We start from the raw sequence: 19,244 nt of genomic DNA, 5'->3' as shown, positions 1-19,244 counted from the left end.
AAGTGGGAGTTCAGAATAACCAATGGGACGGAAAGGGGGTCTATCTGTATGAAAGAGAGTTGACCTGAGAAGAAAGACTTTGCACCGTGGCATCTCCTGTGACTTGAAATGCAGAGAAAGAGGCAAACCTGTGGGGGAAAAGTGAGAGAATAGAAAAGCACTGTCACATTTGAATCTAAACCTCCTTTGGAAGAGTCAATGTTTGTCAATGCCATATAAACTCTCAGTCTGGGTGTGTGTAGGGGGCATATATATTATCCGTGCAGGCGTGATAACCTGCTTATTAATGGGTGTGATGAATTACTCTGGTTGTTTGCCTGGTAAAAATGTTTTAAATGAACATAAATGACCTTAAATTAAGACTGAAGAGAAACCACAGCACATTCGTCATGAGACACGCAGTGCTAACTCTGAGCTAGAAGGCTTGTCAGCCCCCCACCGTCCCCAGCACACAGCTTTCAGGATGTGCCTGCTCCCCAGCTCCGTGGCTATCTCTCAGCCCAGGTAGATCCCAGCTGAGGAGCCCGGCTGAGCTGCCAGGTACTCCCCTGCCTCCGCTCCAAGGACCGGCTGAGCTCATTCAGCAGGAATTTGAATTCATCATTGGGGTGGCTTGCCTCAGATCCGCTGCTGGCCTGATTAATGCGCCTTCTTAAGACTAAATTTGGGGAGCTGTGTTTCCAGTTTTGCTGGCTGAATCTCTATCTTGTCCCCCGGTGCTAAGTGCCTTAATTCAGGCCTTCCTTACCTTTTCCACTTTCTCCTTTTCCTTGTTGCTTCCACCTCCCACCTCCTCGGAGCATGAGTCTGGCTCCAGAGCTCCGGGACTAGAGCTGGGCCATCACCTACCAACTTTCCTACTGTCCGCGCAATAAAGTCTGTCCCCTGATTCCTCCCCACTAAGGTTGCCTGCCTACCAGTACCTCCTGTTGCTCACTTTCTTACACACAGCTTGCTAGTCTCCAGTGCTGTTTCTCAACTGTGCCTCTAACTTACTAAGCCAGACTGTCTGGAATTGGGCATGGGGATTTGCACTGCTTAGAAATGCTTAGGTTCAAACCTGTGGGTGTGGACCAGTGGCTTTCAAACCTGGGTGGGCATCAGAATCGGGTGGAGGGCTTGTACAGGCTTACACCACAGGCTTCTGGGCCCCCTCCAAGAATTTCCGATTCAGATTTGGGGTAGGGCTTATAAATCTGCATGTCTAATAAATTCCCAAGTAATTCTGGTATTGCTAGCTTGAGACCCACACTTTGAGAATCATGGGTCTAGATTATTACTTGTCTTCCTGCTGTCTGTCTGATGGAGATTTCTCTCAATTAACTACAGTTGGGCTTTTCTAGCCCTGTATCACCCGGGAGCTAGGACCAGGGGCTCCTTCCAGTCTGGACCTTTTGTGCCTACTGTGTAATGAGATATATCAGGCTTTGTATATCTTAGTTCTACTTGTGACTGGATCCTGGGCTTCAGAATAAAAATAGAGGATGCCATGGATTCCAGGAACTGAAGGGTTAACGAGGGATGGTTATAGGGACACAATTAAAAAATCAAAACGAAAACACCTTAAAAGCAAGGGTCCTGGTTCAGACCCCTCTGGCTTTTATTCTATCCAGGTGGAGAAGGAAGTGAAGAAGGCTGCCTTGTTTTGGGGGCCAGGAGCTCGATCTCAAACTAGGCTGCTGGAGGAGAACATGGAACCCATAGCTTCGCTTCTATTGCATGAGAGCAGCATTCGGTTCTGGTGCAGAACCTTTATGTATAAATAGGTATGTTCTTGGGCATTGGTTTTTGGCTTTCCTGGAATGACACGTTAGTCCAGTTGGAGTCCTAGTCCTGGTGAAAGCTTGTAGGAAGACTTATCTATTCAATTTTTCCAATGGAGTTGTTTCAATTAACTACACTTGATGCTTACTTTTGTGAGCAAAAGCTTATTTATTGGGGTGCAGGAAAATTCATTGTTATTTTTTTAAATGGTGATAAAATACAAATAGAATCAATGGTCTTTTAAAAAAATTTTTTTAACGTTTATTTATTTTTTTGAGACAGAGAGAGTCAGAGCATGAATGGGAGAGGGTCAGAGAGAGAAGGAAACACAGAATCTGAAGCAGGCTCCAGGCTATGAGCTGTCAGCACAGAGCCCGATAGGGGGCTCGAACTCACAGAATGTGAGATCATGACCTGAGCTGAAGTCGGACGCTTAACCAACTGAGCCACCCAGGCATCCCATAGAATCAACTGTCTTAACCATAATTTTAAATGGTATGGTTCAGTGGTATTAAGTATATTTACATTTTTGTACGAACATCACCACCATCCATCTCCAGAACCATTTTGCAAAACTGAAACTTCATACCCATCACACAGTAATTTCCCAATCCCTCCTTCCCTGGCCCCTGGCAAGCATCCTCCTCCTTTCTGACTATACTAGGTACCTCACAGGTGGAATCGTTTGTGCTTTTGTGATTGGCTTATTTCACTTTGCATATTATCCTCATGATCTATCCCTGTTGTAGTCCTGTGTCAGAATTTCCTTCTTTTTAAAGAGTAAATAGCATTCCATTGTATGTACATTCCACATTTTGTTTATCCATCCATCCGTCAATGAACATTTCAGTTGCTCTCACCTTTGACTATTGTGAACAATGTTGTCATGAACATGGGTGTTAAAATATTTGACTCACTGCTTTCAATTCTTTCAGGTATAGACCTAGAAATGGAATTGTTAGATCATCTGGTAATTCTATGTTTAATTTCAATTTAATTTAATTTTTATTTTAGAGAGAGTGAGAGAGAGAGCAAGCACAAGTGGGGGAGAGGGGCAGAGGGAGAAAGAGAGAGAGAGAATCTTAAACAGGCTCTATGCTTGGCACAGGGCTCAATCCCATGATGCTGGGATCATGACCCGAGCCAAAATCAAGAGTCGGACACTCAGCCTACTGAGCCATGCAGGTGCCCCTCTATGTTTAATTTTTTGAGGAAATACTGTACTGTTTTCCATAGTGACTACGTCATTTTCTGTTCCCACCAACAATGTACAAGAGTTCCAATAGAGGAATTCATTTTGCTTCTTTGGGTTGACCTGACTTCCTGGGAGAAGGCTGAAATGCCGAGATGGGTGGATCCTGATAGGAAACACATGTTACACTTAAGGGGTAATTGAAGAGAGGTTAATGAAAGGATAATTCAACATAGTTGAGAATAGGGTTAAGGAAAGCAGCAAAAGATGGTGAAGAAGCCGGGGCCCAGCCACTTCCAGGCCTGAAGAGGTGTTTGTTGCTGGAACCAATGAGTGCTGTAGCCATGGGCAAGGCAGGGAGAAAGCTGGAGGAATAAATGCCCTGACCCTTTTCTTTTCCCTTTCTCTGATTGCATGTTAGTTATTCCTATGGCTGAAGCCAGAGGGTGAGGGAGACGAGTGCTATAATCCGCAGAGAACCTTCCCATGAAGCAAGCAGAGCAGAGAAGAGGGAAGAATTGGCCTGGAAAACACATAAGAGAACAATCAGCACGCTCGGTGTCATGTCTGCTAAAACTGTATTCACTCCAGCTCAGGAGAGCAGCTGTATGTTGGGTGTTAGAATGTACACCCAATGTTAGAATGTTAGACAAGGGAACCTGGAACTGGTTGAGAGAGGGGCAGGGGTTGTCCACTGAGTGGCTACTCGCTGCTCATCGAATGCTTTTTCTGTATTTGCTTCAAATCACGGCAGATTCTTTTTCGGTGGGACCTTCATCCGTTTGTTTCCGACACTGAGTTGCCAGAGCCAAGTTTCAGCGTTTGTGTGTTACGTTGCACCTCTCGAATAGCCGAAAGGGAGACAGAGTTCAAATAAGTCTTGTGATTCTGGGAAGGTGGATTGTAGGAGTCTGAAGCATGAGGAAGCAGTGTGGTTATACCAGTTTTTTTCTGGAGTGGGGAGGGCTTCGTTATTCAAATGCATAGCATGAGTATGAGGGTGCTGGATTCCTTGGGGGGAGAGAAGGGGTGTGAAGAAGCTACTTGTCAACAGTGAAGAGAAAGAAGAACGAATCGTGCTGAGGAAGAAAGGAAAAGTGAGAACACCCAAAAGACTAACTTGCTTCATTTGCCATTTTGCAGATGGCAAACCATCCTCAGATTCCTTTAGCAGGAAAAGTGGAGAGGTGCCCAGGTCTGTGGAGATATGCTTCACAGAAGCAAGAGACCTATCTCAGTAGTATTAGGCACTGAGGTTTCACAGCTAACTTCTTACTGCAGCATAACTTATCCCATCCTGACTGACACAGGGCGCCACCCAGGGGTCACTTCCTCTGAAGCTTTCTTGGTCGTGTCACAGAGTGGGTTTCCCATCGATTGTAGGAGTTACCCTATTGTTCGTACAGAAACCACTTGAGGACAGGCGCTGTCTTTTATCCATTTTTATTTTCCTGGAGCATTTCTATTTTCCCGCCTCAGTGCTGAACACCGTGGTAGGCCTCCTGACATTTGAAAATAAATTGTGTTCACATCTCAGGCTGTGGTGGGCCTGTGTTAGCTTCTCCTAATAATCCTTTCCAGGCTGGAGCCTCTAGAGTAGGGGCATCATTACTTTTATTTTTTAAATGTAACATTTCTTAGATGTTAATAAGTTGAATAATATAAAGAAAAGAAACAATAATTGCCTATAGTTCCACCGTCCAGATAATTTCTGATGATATCAGGGAAACAGTAATTAAAATGTCTACCTAGTGAGAACATTCAAATAGTAGTAAAAGGTCCCTCTCCTCAAAGGTAAACATTTAAAATAATTTCTTGTGTATGCTTGCAGAAAAATATGCAAATATGTCTCTCTTTTTGTGTGTGCACATGCACACACATGTACACCCAAAAGGATCGAGCTATACATACTCTTTCATACCTTTTATGCTCCAAAAAGGGATATATTGTATATGTATATGTATATGTATGAATATGTGTATTCACATATACATATGTGGGGATATACTGTATATGTATATGTATATTGTATATGTATGAATATGTGTGTGTGTGTGTGTATACACATAATTGTATATATGGAAGATTTCTCTAGAATCACTACTTCGTTTTTTAAAGTCCACACAGTATCTATTGAAGATTTATCATGATATAGGTATCATTGGATTTTTATTTTTTATTTATTTTTTTATTTTTATTTAAAAAAAATTTTTTTTTTCAACGTTTATTTATTTTTGGGACAGAGAGAGACAGAGCACGAACGGGGGAGGGGCAGAGAGAGAGGGAGACACAGAATCGGAAACAGGCTCCAGGCTCTGAGCCATCAGCCCAGAGCCCGACGTGGGGCTCGAACTCACAGACCGCGAGATCGTGACCTGGCTGAAGTCGGACGCTTAACCGACTGCGCCACCCAGGCGCCCCAGTATCGTTGGATTTTTAGATGAACTTTAGGAACACTTCTGAATAAAGTATGGAAAATGCATAGAATGAATGGAAAAAGTTCAGGTGGTACATGAAGAACGAGAAAGAAAATTGGAAGGTGTAGAAACACCCTACAAAAGCAAAAATTTAGAACATAAAAAGTAACCCAACATGTTTGAGAGGACACTTTGCTTTCAGTCCTGGTTGTAGATGTGTTGAATTTTGTGAAAAATGAATACAAAAGCGACAATAGGCATCAGAATGACCAGAGGGAGAAAGAATCTTGGCAGCAGCCTCTAATATTTACTAGACTTGAGAAGCACATAGGGAGACTAGGCCATCTGGACAACAGTTACATTTGTCAAGTCGAGGAGTGACCAAAACACATGGTGGCATCTTATCGGTGGGGATAGAGAGAGGCTATATAAATCTAGAGTTTGTGAGAGAGCACGACTGTGGAGGCAATCTCAGGCCATGAATTTAGGGGCGGAGAGAGATGGCGTCACTGATGGTCACTTGAAGAAAATGAACAAAGAATAAGGTTTATGGCTCAGAAGAGACACAACTTAATTTGGGGTTAGTCCAGAGAGGTTAATGCCAGTGTGTGTGTGCGTGTGTGTGTGTGTGTGTGTGCGTGTGCATACATGTGTGATTGCACGTGCGATGTCAACATTTTGTTTAAAAAACGTAAAGAAAGGAATGGTCACAGAACTAATTTTGAAACGCTTCCTACTATGTGTCAGACGCCACGTGAGATACTCTGTGAGGAGAATTAGTGTTCCTTGTTTTGCCCACCACCCCCTCCTGTGAGCTGGTTTTCCTCGTGTCTCAAAATAAGGAAACTGAGGTGCTGAATATATTCTGAATATATTAAGTAAGCCTACTAAAATGGGCAGGTGTTTGTTACATGGGTAGAATATTATGTGAGAACAAGGCTGAACAGCCAAGGGGGAATGTAGAAAATAATTATCTCTCATTTAGTGTGTATGTCTAGCAAATAGTCCACGGAGTCTGAGTTAAACAGGTAATTGGGATAGCCGAGCACACTGTTTGAGCAGTCACCGAGAGGCAAAGGCAGAGCTAGTTTTTGGCTGTGGGAGAGATTTGCTTTTAGAGAGAGCTATGTCCTGTGTGGCAGGGACACAGCTTGGGAGATCTATCAGCGGTCAGAGGTGGGTGTGGTTGATGCATCCAACAGGGTCAGGGAGCTAGATTTGAAAAACAGAACAAAAATGTTGGCCAAAACATGTTTAGGAAAAGGAAGGTACTATGAGTAAAGGGAAAGGGAAGAAAAGCCCCTCAGGGGACCTGACAGGGTCGGAGGGAGGATGTTGAAACTCCAGAAATAATGCTATCAAGAAAAGCAAATGTTGTTTAGTGCAGAGGAAAAGAGGTCTGGCGCGGAGTAGAGGTCAGTGAGCAAAACCACACAGCTGAAAGAAGGCTCATACTCGTAGGATGATGGAGACACACACTATAAATGGGAACCATCCTCTTTTCTAGCTGAGTAAAGCTCAGATGCACCCTGAAACTCTTGTCCACACCTCCGCACATATGGAGAGTCTAGAGAGGAACAGAGAGCCTGAAATGTTTGAAGTTATACAAAATCACTTCCATATGGAAAAGTTAGAAGAGTAAATTATTGAAACTTAATGAGACACATCAGAGAGGAGCTTTGACAACTGTTTTCAGCTCTATCAAGGTTTATGAAATACGCCATGTTGACAGGACCCGTTCTGTCCGTTAAGGAGACATTAGAGAGGAAAGGCCAAACTCCATGTTACGTTGAACTTAGTCACACAAAAGAAGAGCTCTCTTAATGCCAGTGTTTAAATCTGAAAGAAAGCTTCAGAAACTCATTCTGTGGAGAACGTTGTTATATCAATTATTCACACAGGAGATGTAGTCAGTTCTCTTGGATCCTGTAGAAATTTTAAAAATTCTACTTCATCAGATTTTGGGCAGGTTGGGAAGGTGAAAAAACTCTTAAAGCAAGAGAATTCCACTCACTGAGATTTGATAATTATCAGAAATCTCAAAGGGGAGTCTGTTCATGCAGGGTCACTCTGGAGGAACTGAAAAACTCTGTAAGTTCATATGAATATTAACTTTGTGTGTGTGTGTCAATTAGGATAGAACTTGCTGTTCTGAACCAAACCTACAGAGCCCTCAAGGTTCACCTTCAACTCACATAGATTATTCCTCTCTCATGGTGGCCATTTTCTAGAAGATCTATTTTGCAGGCACAGAACAATCATGAAAGCAGTCAGTGCTTTAAGGAAGAGCATGTATCTGTGTTAATATAAGATATTTACACTTTGTTGTTTCAATTCTTTACATTTTTTATAATTTAAAGAAGGAAGTTTATTATTTCTTCCCTTGTAAGAGTACCGCATGATGATTGAGGTCAGGATAATAATTACTTTTATGGGGCATCAGTAACTGGAAGGGGATGTGGGAGGAGCATGTTGGGAGATGAAAATAGTTGTGATTCAGATGGTGGCCACCTGTGTGTATAGACATAGAAATAACAGTCTAATTGTATGCTTGAGATTTGTGTACATTAAGTAAGTTATAGCTCATTTAAAATAAGCAATACTACTCCTTATAAAATATTTTAAAAGCACAGAAAGGTAGAAAGAGAAAAATAATTTATTACTCAGAAAATCATGGTTAACTTGGTGGACTATGTCAGTATTTTTCAATGTATATTCTTTACAAATTGAGATTGTAATTCATATACAGTTTATATACCTTCCCCCACACTTTTTAATGTTTATTTTTGAGAGAGAGAGAGAGAGCGAGCATGTGAGCAGGGGAGGGCAAAGAGAGAGAGGGAGACAGAGAATCTGAAGCAGGGTTTGCACTATCAGCACAACCTTCCCCCAGGTTGTTTTTTCTTTTTTTGTTTGTGAGTGTGTTTAGTTTTTTCTTTCTTTTTTAAAATTTATTTATTTAATTTACACCCAAGTTAGTTAGCTTATAGTGCAACAATGATTCAGGAGTAGATTCCCTAATGCCCCTTCCCCATTTAACCCATGCCCTCTCCCACAACCCCTCCAGTAACCCTCTGTTTGTTCTCCATATTTAAGAGTCTCTTATGCTTTGTCCCTTCCCTGTTTTTATATTATTTTTGCTTCCCTTCCCTCATGTTCATCTGTTTTTCTGTTTTGTATCTTAAAGTCCTCATATGAGTGAAATCATATGATATTTGTCTTTCTCTGACTAATTTTGCTTAGCATAACACCCTCTAGTTCCATCCACATAGTTGCAAAAGGCAAGATTTCATTCTTTTTGATTGCCGAGTAATACTCCATTGTGTGTGTGTGTGTGTGTGTGTGTGTGTGTGTGAGTGTGTGTGTGTATACACGAAGAACCTCCATACTGTTTTGCAGAGTAGCTGCACCAGTTTGCATTCCCACCAGCAATGCAAAGGAGATCCTCTTTCTCCAAATCCTCGCCAACATCTGTTACCTGAGTTGTTAATGTTAGCCATTATGACAGGTGTAGGTGGTACCTCACCGTGGTTTTGATTTGTATTTCCCCGATGATGGGTGATATTGAGCATTTCTTCATGTGTCAGTTGGCCATCTGGATATCTTTGGAAAAGTGTCTATTCATATCTTTTGCCCATTTCTTCACTGGATTATTTGGTTTTTGGGTGTTGAGTTGATAAGTTCTTTATGGATTTTGGATATTAACGCTTTATCTGATATGTCATTTGCAAATATCTTCTCCCATTCCGTTGGTTTGCCTTTTAGTGTTGCTGATTGTTTCCTTCACTGTGCAGAAATTTTTATTTAGATGAGGTCCCAATAGTTCATTTTTGCTTTTGTTTCCCTTGCCTCTGGAGACTTGTTGAGTAAGAAGTTGCTGTGGTCAAGGTCAAAGAAGTTTTTGCCTACTTTCTCCCTGAGGATTTTGATGTCTTTCTGTCTTATGTTTAGGTCTTTCATCCATTTTGAGTTTATTTTTGTGTATGGTGTAAGAAAGTGGTCCAAGTTCATTCTTCTGCATGTCGCTGTCCAGTTTTCCTCGCATCACTTGCTGAAGAGAATGTTTTCATTCCATTGGATATTCTTTCCTGCTTTGTCAAAGATTAGTTGGCCATACGTTTGTGGGTCCATTTCTGGGTTCTCTATTCTGTTCCATGGATCTGAGTGTCTGTTTTTGTGCCAGTACCATATTGTCTTGATGATTGCAGCTTTGTAATACAGCTTGAAGTCTGGGCTTGTGATGCCTCCTGCTTTGGTTTTCTTTTTCAAGATTGCTTTGGCTATTCGGGGTCTTTTCTGGTTCCATATAAATTTTAGGATTGTTTGTTCTAGCTCTGTGAAGAATGCTGGTGTTATTTTGATACATATTTTGAATATGTAGATTGCTTTAGGTAATATTGATATTTTAACAATATTTATTCTTCCTATCCAGGAGCATGGAATATTTTTGTAGTTTTTTGTGTCTCTTTCAATTTCTTTCATAAGCTTTCTATAGTTTTCAGTGTGTAAATTTTTCACCTTTTTGGTTAGATTTATTCCTAGGTATTTTATGGTTTTTGGTGCAGTTGTAAATGGGATCGATTCCTTGATTTCTCTTTCTGTTTCTTCGTTATTGGTGTATAGGAATGCCACGGATTTCTGTGCATTGATTTTGTATCCTGCGACTTTGCTAAATTCAAGGATCAGTTCTAGCAGTATTTTTTAGTGGAATCTTTTGGGATTTCCATGTAGAGTATCATGTCATCTGTGAAGACTGAAAGTTTGACTTCCTACTGGATGATTTGGATGCCTTTTATTTCTTTGTGTTGTCTTAGCTGAGGCTAAGACTTCCAATACTATGTTGAATAACATCGGTGAGAGTGGACATCCCTGTCTTGTTCCTGACCTTAGGGGGAAAGCTCTCAGTTTTTCCCCATTGAGGATGATATTAGCATTGGGTCTTTCATATATGGCTTTTATGATCTTGAGGTATGAACCTTCTATCCCTACTTTTTTGTGGGTTTTTATCAAGAAAGGATGCTGTATTTTGTCAAATGCTTTCTCTGCATCTATTGAGAGGATCATGTAGTTATTGTCCTTTCTTTTATTGATGTGATTAATCACATTGACTGTTTTGCAGATATTGAACCAGCCCTGCAGTCCAGGTATAAATCCCACTTGGTCATGGTGAATACTTTTTTTAATGTATTGTTGGATCTGGTTGGCTAATATCTTGTTGAGATTTTTTGCATCCATGTTCATCAGGGAAATTGGTCTATAGTTCTCCTTTTAGTGGGGTGTTTGTCTGGTTTTGGAATAAGGTAATGCTGGCTTCCTACAAAAGTTTGGAAGTTTTCCTTCCATTTATATTTTTTGGAGCAGTTTCAAGAGAATAGGTGTTAACTCTTCTTTATTTAAAATTTTTTTTAATGTTTATTTATTTCTGAGACAGAGAGAGACAGACAGAGCATGAGTGGGAGAGGGACAGAAAGAGAGGGAGACACAGAATCAGAAGCAGGCTCCAGGCTCTGAGCTGTCAGCACAGAGCCCGATGCGGGGCTCCAACTCACAAACCGTGAAATCACGACCTGAGCTGAAGTCGGTCGCTCAACTGACTGAGCCACCCAGGTACCCTGGTGGTAACTCTTCTTTAAATGTTTGGTAGAATTCCCCTGGAAAGCCATCTGCCCTGGACTCCTGTTTTTTGGGAGATTTTTGATTACTAATTTGATTTCTTTACTGGTTATGGGTCTGTTCAAATTTTCTTTCTTCCTGTTTCAGTTTTTGTAGTTTACGTGTTTCTAGGAATTTTTCCATTTCTTCTAGATTGCCCATTTTATTGGCGTATAATTGCTCATAATATTCTCTTATTATTGTTTTTTATCTCTGCTGTGTGGGTTGTGATCTTTCATTCTTGATTTTATTTATTTGGGTCCTTTCCTTTTTCTTTTTGATCAAACTGGTTAGGGGGTTATCAATTTTGTTAATTCTTTCAAAGAACCAGCTTCTGGTTTCATTGATCTGTTTTACTGTTTTGTTTTTTTTTTTTTTTGGTTTTGATAGCATTGATTTCTGCTCTAATCTTTATTATTTCCTGTCTTCTCCTGGTTTGGGGTTTTATTTGCTGTTCTTTTTCCAGCTCTTAAAGGTGTAAGGTTAGGTTGTGTATCTGAGACCTTTCTTCCTTCTTTAGGAAGGCCTGGATAGCTATGTACTTCCCTCTTATGACCTCCTTTACTGCGTCTCAGAGGTTTTGGGCTGGGGTGTTATCATTTTCACTGGCTTCCATGTACTTTTTAATTTCCTCTTTAACTGCTTGGTTAGCCCATTCATTCTTTAGTAGGATGTTCTTTAGTCTCCAAGTATTTGTTATCTTTCCAATTTTTTCTTGTGGTTGATTTCATGTTTCATAGCGTTGTGGTCTGAAAATATGCACGGTATGATCTCAGTCTTTTTGTACTTGTTGAAGGCTGATTTGTGTCCCAGTGTGTGATCTATTCTGGAGAATGTTCCATGTGCACTGGAGAAGAATGTGTATTCCACTGTTTTAGGATGAATTGTTCTGATTATCTGTTAGGTCCATCTGGTCCAGTGTGTCATTCAAAGTCATTGTTCCCTTGTTGGTTTTCTGTTTAGATGATCTGTCCATTGGTGTAAGTGGGGTGTTGAAGTCCCCTACTATTATGGTATTATTATCAATGAGTTTCTTTATGTTTGTGATTAATTGATTTATATATTTGGGTGCTTCACATTTGGAGCATAAATGTTTATAATTGTCAGGTCTTCTTGGTGGATAGACCCTTAATTTTGATATAATGCCCTTCTTTATCTCTTGTTATAGTCTTTATTTTAAAGTCTAGGTTGTCTGATATAAGTTTGGGTACTCTGGCTTTCTATTGTTGACCATTAGCATGATAGATTGTTCTCCAGCCCCTTACTTTCAATCTGAAGGTGTCTTTAGGTCTAAAGTGGGTCTCTTGTAAACAGCATATAGATGGATCTTGTTTTCTTATGCATTCTGTTACCCTATGTCTTTTGATTGGAGCATTTAGTCTATTGATGTTTAGAGTGAACACTGAAAGTATGAATTTATTGCCATTATGTTACTTGTAGAGTTGGAGTTTCTGGTGGTGTTCTCTGTTCCTTTTTAGTCTTTGTGGCTTTTGGTCTTTTTTTTTAATTTCATTTTTTCTCCCTTCAGAGAGTCCCCCTTAAAATTTCTTGCAGGGCTGGTTTAGTGGTCATGAACAACTTTAATTTTTGTCTGTCTGGGAAACTTTTTAATCTCTCCTTCTATTTTGAATGACAGCCTTGCTGGATAAAGAATTCTTGGCTGCATATTTTTCCAATTCAGCACATTGAATATATCCTGCCACTCCTTTCTGGACTGCCAAGTTTCTGTGGATAGGTCTGTTGCAAACCTGATCTGTCTTCCCTTGTAGGTTAAGGACTTTTTTCCCTTGCTGCTTTCTTGATTCTTTCCTTGGCTGAGTATTTTGTGAATTTGACTATGATATGCCTTGTTGATGGTCGGTTTTTGTTGAATCTAATGGGAGTCCTCTGTGCTACCTGGATTTTGATGTCTATGTCTTTCCTCAGGTTAAGAAAGTTTTCTGCTATGATTTGCTCACATAACCCTTCTATCCCTTTTTCTCTCTCTTCGTCTTATGGGACCGTTATGATTCTGATGTTGTTCCTTTTTAATGAGTCACTGATTTCTCTAGTTCTTAATCATGCTCTTTTGCCTTAGTCTCCCTCTTTTTTTCTGCTTCATTATTCTCCATAAATTTGTCTTCTATATCACTGATTCTTGCTCTGCCTCACCCATCCTTGATGCCATGGCATCTGTTCGAGATTACAGCTCAGTCATAGCATTTTTTATTTCATCCTGACTAGCCTTTACTTGTTTTTTTTTTTTTCTCTGTAGAAAGGGATTCTAATCCATTTTCAACCCCAGCTAGTATTCTTATTATCGTGATTCTAAATTCTGGTTCAGACATCTTGCTTGCATCTGTGTTGATTAAGCCCCTAATTGTTTCTTCCTGCTTTCTTTTGGGGTGAATTCCTTCATTTCATCATTTTGAAGGAAGAAAAGGAATTAATAAGGTAAAAAAATTAAAATTAAAAAATTAAAAGCAACACACACACAAAATCAAATAAATGATGTTAGATCCTATGTGTGTTTTGGTCTGGTTGTTGAAAGGAGCTTGATAGGGGCGCCTGGGTGGCACAGTCGGTTAAGCGTCCGACTTCAGCCAGGTCACGATCTCGCAGTCCGTGAGTTCGAGCCCCGCGTCGGGCTCTGGGCTGATGGCTCAGAGCCTGGAGCCTGTTTCCGATTCTGTGTCTCCCTCTCTCTCTGCCCCTCCCCCGTTCATGCTCTGTCTCTCTCTGTCCCAAAAATAAATAAACGTTGAAAAAAAAATTAAAAAAAAAAAAAAAAAAGAAAGGAGCTTGATAGATTAGAGAAAAAAGGGGAAAAAAAGGAAACGTTTGAAAATTTGAAAAAATGAATACAATGAAATAGAATACAATGAAATGATGGAAGTAAAATAGAATTTGAAAAATTTACAAAGAAAATATAGTAGAAAAAATTTAAAGAGAAGTATTTTTAATAAAAATTGGAAATAAAAATAAAGTTGTTCTTTCTGTGTTCAAGAAAAAGAAGTGAAAAGAAGAAAAAAATTGAATAGATGGACCAGTGAACAGACTGAAATATGATTAAAGATACATCATTTTTCTCTAGAAATCAAACTGTGTAGCATTTTATAGTCTGTAAACTAAGCAGGCGGAGGACACTTGTGGTGTTCCTGAAGAGTGAGGTTGGCCCAGTTGAGTGTGGCTTAGTGTAATGGCTCCGTTCTCCACTAGATGGTGCTGCTTAGCTTACCGGGGTGGATTGTTGTGACGCTTGTAGGCATGTATGTGCATGCGTGGGAGGGGTGAAAATGGTGTCACCCAACTACCCAGTCTCTAGTATTGGAACTCTGTTCTCCCCAATCAGCAATCATGCACCTGTCCCTTGTCTCCAGTTTTTGTCCCCTCCCCACTTTTTACACTGTCTGTGACCAAGCCATGAGGTTGCCAGGGGGCATCTCCCACCTGAATTTTATCTCAGATGTGTCTGTGTTTCCCAACCCTCACTTCTGAGGGACTGTGGCTTTGACCCACTCAGACCTTCTGGGGGAGGGTCTCCCAGAGCAATGGCCAGGTGCCGGCCCCACCTAGGAACGTTGGCACGACCATGCTGCTGCCGATGCCCAGTGACTGTGGCTGAGTGCCTGCCCACCCCAGAAAAAGGTCACATGATCATGTGGCAGCAGCGTTTCAGGGATTATGGAATATTACAACACACCTCTGGCACCAGGCTTCACCCTTGATGTCCTTGTTCCAGCACCAGCAAATGTGGTTGTTCTCCAGGGTCTGCTGGGACCTTTGGTTGTGGACCATGTGGTACGGCCTCTACCAAATGTCCTCCCAACAGGGAAAGTGCCTCTCTTCGTGTGGCCCAAGGACCCCCCAGACCTCATTCTCTGCTACTGGGGATTTGCCCTTCCCACCAGAGCACTGCTGGGTATGGAACTGTGGAGTTTCAGGCTCTGTGCTCCCCCTGTTTATAGAGTCTTAATGGAATTTAAACCTTCTCCTTTCTCCCTTTTTTTTTGTTCAGTTTCTGAGGCTGTTTCCACTTTCCACTTTCTCTCCAGCTGCTTTTGGGGGGAGGGTGCTTTTCCTGTACTCTCCCCCCATCTCTGTCCTCTCTCTGCAGGCAAAAACTGCTCCCTGCCCTCCATGGCTTCTCTCTCCCCCAGTACACCCCTCTATGCCATGTACCTGCTGAGTTCTATGGTTCAGGTTGTGGAGATTGTTGTGTTAATCTTCAAATCAGTTTTCTAGGTGTGCAGGATTGGTTAGTGTTTATCTGGTTGTATTTCATGGATAGAAGACACAAAAAAACTTCCATGCTGTTCTGCCATCTTGGCCCCTTCTTCAACCTTCCCCCAGATTTTTGACACCAGTATTTTCCATGTAAGTATAAATTCTTGAAAAATGTCATTTTCCTTAGAGATATTGGAGTTGAGTTGGGGATACCCACAGATATAGGGGAAACAGTGGTACCAACCTGTGAAACACAGCATAACCTGCATGGGGGACATGTAGATTTGGGTGAAGGTATAGAAAGATGATGTGCTTGAAAAGTTTAGGTTGGTGAGAAGAAATTAATTTTGGAAAGTCTAGATTCTGGAAGAATTTACGAGCAATTCAAAAGAGTTGTAGCTTCCTAAGAGATGCTTGTAGTGTAGCTAAAGATATTACCTTAAGAGACAGAAATGAGAATCTTTACCTCAGAACTTTCCTACTGGTGGGTCATGAGTGGGTTACAAATGGGCTGAAATATTTATGTTTTAGTCCTTCTGGGTATCTATCTGGGTGAAGCTTGAGTGTCTGGAGCCCATGGGCCACAAGCAGTTTCCTCTGTTTTTGCCAAGCAACAGTCACAATATTTCAAGGTTAAAGTGGTCTGGAAGCACAGCTCATGTGACAAGCTGCCTCACCTACTGAACCCTTGCTTGTGGCATGAGCTTGAACACACAACATTCAGTGAACCCATACTCTAAACAAAGAAAGCAAGTTATTATGTAGTTTTTACTAGAAATTTGCAAATCTCCAATTGATTAATAATAGCACATGAAAAATTTCTTTCTCATCTCATCTCAAGTTTATCCTGACAAGAATCTGTAAGGTAGATGGTATCAGGGTGCGTGGGTGGTTCAGTCAGTTAAGTGCCCCACTCTTGATTTTGGCTCAGGTCATGATCTCATGGTTTGTGGAATCGACCCTGTGTTGGGCTCTTCATTGACAGCAGCACCCTGCTTGGGATTCTGTCTGTCTGTCTCTCTCTCTCTGCCTCCCCCCATCTCTCAAAATAAATAAACATTTTAAAAAAAGGTAGATGGTATGAATTTGTAACAGAAGACCCGAAAGGTCAGAGAGGTTAATGGTTTCCCCAACATCCCATAGTTAGTAGGTGATGGAGCTGTGGTTCAAACCCAGATTTTTCTATCTCTGGTCTTTCTACTATTCAGATGGGTTTTAATCTTTTTTTTTTTTTTAACAAAACAAAGCAGCTAAAGCTTTTTTTTTTCAAACCAAATTTTGCAGAATCATAATATAAAAATGAGATGAATGTGGACCTACTGTGGTTGAAAAGGACCCAGAATTCTTTAGTACAGGCTGCACTCATCTTCTTGGTACCTATCAATCACTTCTTGGCCCCCAGAATTCAGAGGACCAGTCTGACAATGCTACACTCTACCATATGGCTTCATCTGGATTAGGTATAGCAGTCTGTGATGATTAGAAGCAAGAAGCTGTTCTTTTATATCATTAGTTTTCAGTTTTTAAAACTTGTTCAGTTGGTCGTTTGTAGGGTGTCTTTCCTCAAAGGAAGGTAGAGGTTATATTTTCCTTAGCTTGGACATATCTGACACTGTCTTTAGGTTCCTATTATATTAAATCGATAACTTGGCTGGGTATAAAAATTCATGTTCAGCAACTTTCAACCTCAAAACTCTCTGGATGTTGCTCCATTACCTCTTGCATTTAGTGTTACAAACAAATTAACAAGCCTATTCTGATTTTTGGTGATTTTTTTTCTAGTTAATTTTTTTGGATCTAGATTTTGATAGAATGCTTTAAAAAATTCTTGTAATTAAAAAAGTATGACTATGAGTCTAAATATGCTTGTCTATTAACAATTTTACTTGTAACATAGTGACTCCTTTTAATATTTGTCTTTTCTTGGGTTCAGAACATTCTATAACCCTGTCTTCATTTATTTCTTCACATTCAGCAGTTATAGCCCTTTTTACAAAGATTTTTAGCTCTAAAAGACTGAGAACCAAGGTCAAACCTGTTGTTTTCCTCCTAATTCTCATCTTTATGTAATTTTCCTCTGAATTCTGGGCGAGTGTATCAGGTATGTCTTCTACATTATTCACCTGATTTTCTGAATTTTAAAACCTTCTCTGTATTGGTTCCAGGGCATATTTTAATTTTGCTATTGCATTTTTAAAATAATCATCCTTGCCTCACCTGTGTTCATTTTAATTTCTTGTCATCTCCTTTTTTATTTTTAATGATTTTTTTAGTTCCTATTTCATTGCCCTTTTAGTATTTTCTTGAGGGTGAAATCCATTAAATTTCTCTGACTACTCATGTGTAAACATCCCATTATCTTGATCTATTTAGACATTAGAATAAACTGAGGAGTAACTTGAGTTAAAGAAGAAAGAAGTAAAGGATGGGTCTTCATTAGATAATATTGGATAACAGTAGAGAAGTGTGATACAGCCACAAGAAAATATGTAGTACAATACTTAATAATAGTAGGTGCTCAAAAATAATAGCTATTGATAGTCTTTATTTTTCATGTGATTTTGCACATGTAATGTCACTTTGTTTTTAAATATTTATTTATTTATTTATTTATTTATTTATTTATTTTGAGAGAGAGAGAGAGAGAGAGAGAGTGACTGCATGCAAGCAGGGTTGGGGCAGAGAGAGAGAGAGTGCAGGAAGATCAGAGAGAGGGAGAGAGAGAATCCCAAGCAGGCTCTGCACTATCAGCATAGAGCCTGATGTGGGACTTGATCTCACAAACCATGAGATTGTGACCTGAGTGGAAATCAAGAGTTGGACACTCAACCGGTTGAGTCACCCAGATGCCCCAGCAATTTCATTTTGTGACTAAAGACATTATCATTCCTGATTTACAGGGTTTAGAGAGGCTAATTGATTTTCTCCTGTTCACACTGCTGGTTGATATTAGAGTTAACGCTCCTACCTTTGAGTAATGTAAAGAGTTCATCTGGGACCTATGAGTTGCCTGGAAATGATGTAGTTTAATGTCCTCCTGTTCCAGATAAAGAAACTAGCTTAGAGAAGAAGAGGATTGTTAAGATTTTATAACCAATTAGTAGTAGCGTCTGGACTGGAACTCACTGCTCCATAAATCAAGTTTTCTTTCCTATTTATAGAACTTTTAGAAAAATCAATCACATACTGTTTGGCGTTATACTTCCTTCCACATCATCTACCCCCCACCCCCATGCTGGGATGATGGAGTTTTTGTCTGCACAACATCCCTCCCTTTGGGAAATCATCCCTTTTCTATTTTATGTACTTCTGGCTAGACTATGAGTCACAGGAGCTGCCCATCTGGTTGCATATATAAGGTATCTTATAATAAAGAAAAAAATTGTCTCTTTGTTTGCAATGATTTAAGTTAATGAGGAAAGGATTGGATTAGTAATGTTATCAGTTATGATAACTGTGTTTAAAGTGTGTTTTTATTGGACATTGTTGCATGGCTAGAGCTGTGGAATTGTAAAATATCAAGAAAGGTAGGTAGCTCTTTATCTGTCATTTCCTACCCCCTAAATGGTTTCCACTAATGTCAGAAAAGATGAGGGCAAACAGCATATATACTATGGAATATAAGATGACAAGGTTGTGACTAGGAGCTGTGATGTTCTAATAAAAATGCCATTTCTTCTTTAATGTTCTTCCTTCCACAACTGAGGTGAGCACCAGCATTTTCTGTGGGTAGTGGTAACGTTTATGCCATTTGTTTTCCTAAGTCCTTGAGTATACTTTCAAGCTACAAAGTAAAGAGATAATGTACTTTATTTTTTAAAAAATGTTTATTTAATTATTTTGAGAGAGAGAGAGAGAGAGAGCAAGTAGGGAAGGGGCAGAGAGAGAGAGAGGGAGAGATGGAGAATCCCAAGCAGGCTCCATACTGTCAGTGAAGAGCCTGATGTGGGGCTCGATCTCAAGAATGTGAGATCATAACCTGAGATGAAATCAAACGTTGGATGCTTAACTGA

Source organism: Leopardus geoffroyi, chromosome D3 (genome assembly GCF_018350155.1).
Source record: "Leopardus geoffroyi isolate Oge1 chromosome D3, O.geoffroyi_Oge1_pat1.0, whole genome shotgun sequence".
In the NCBI taxonomy this organism is placed as follows: Eukaryota; Metazoa; Chordata; class Mammalia; order Carnivora; family Felidae; genus Leopardus; species Leopardus geoffroyi.
This window is presented reverse-complemented; position numbering follows the sequence as displayed.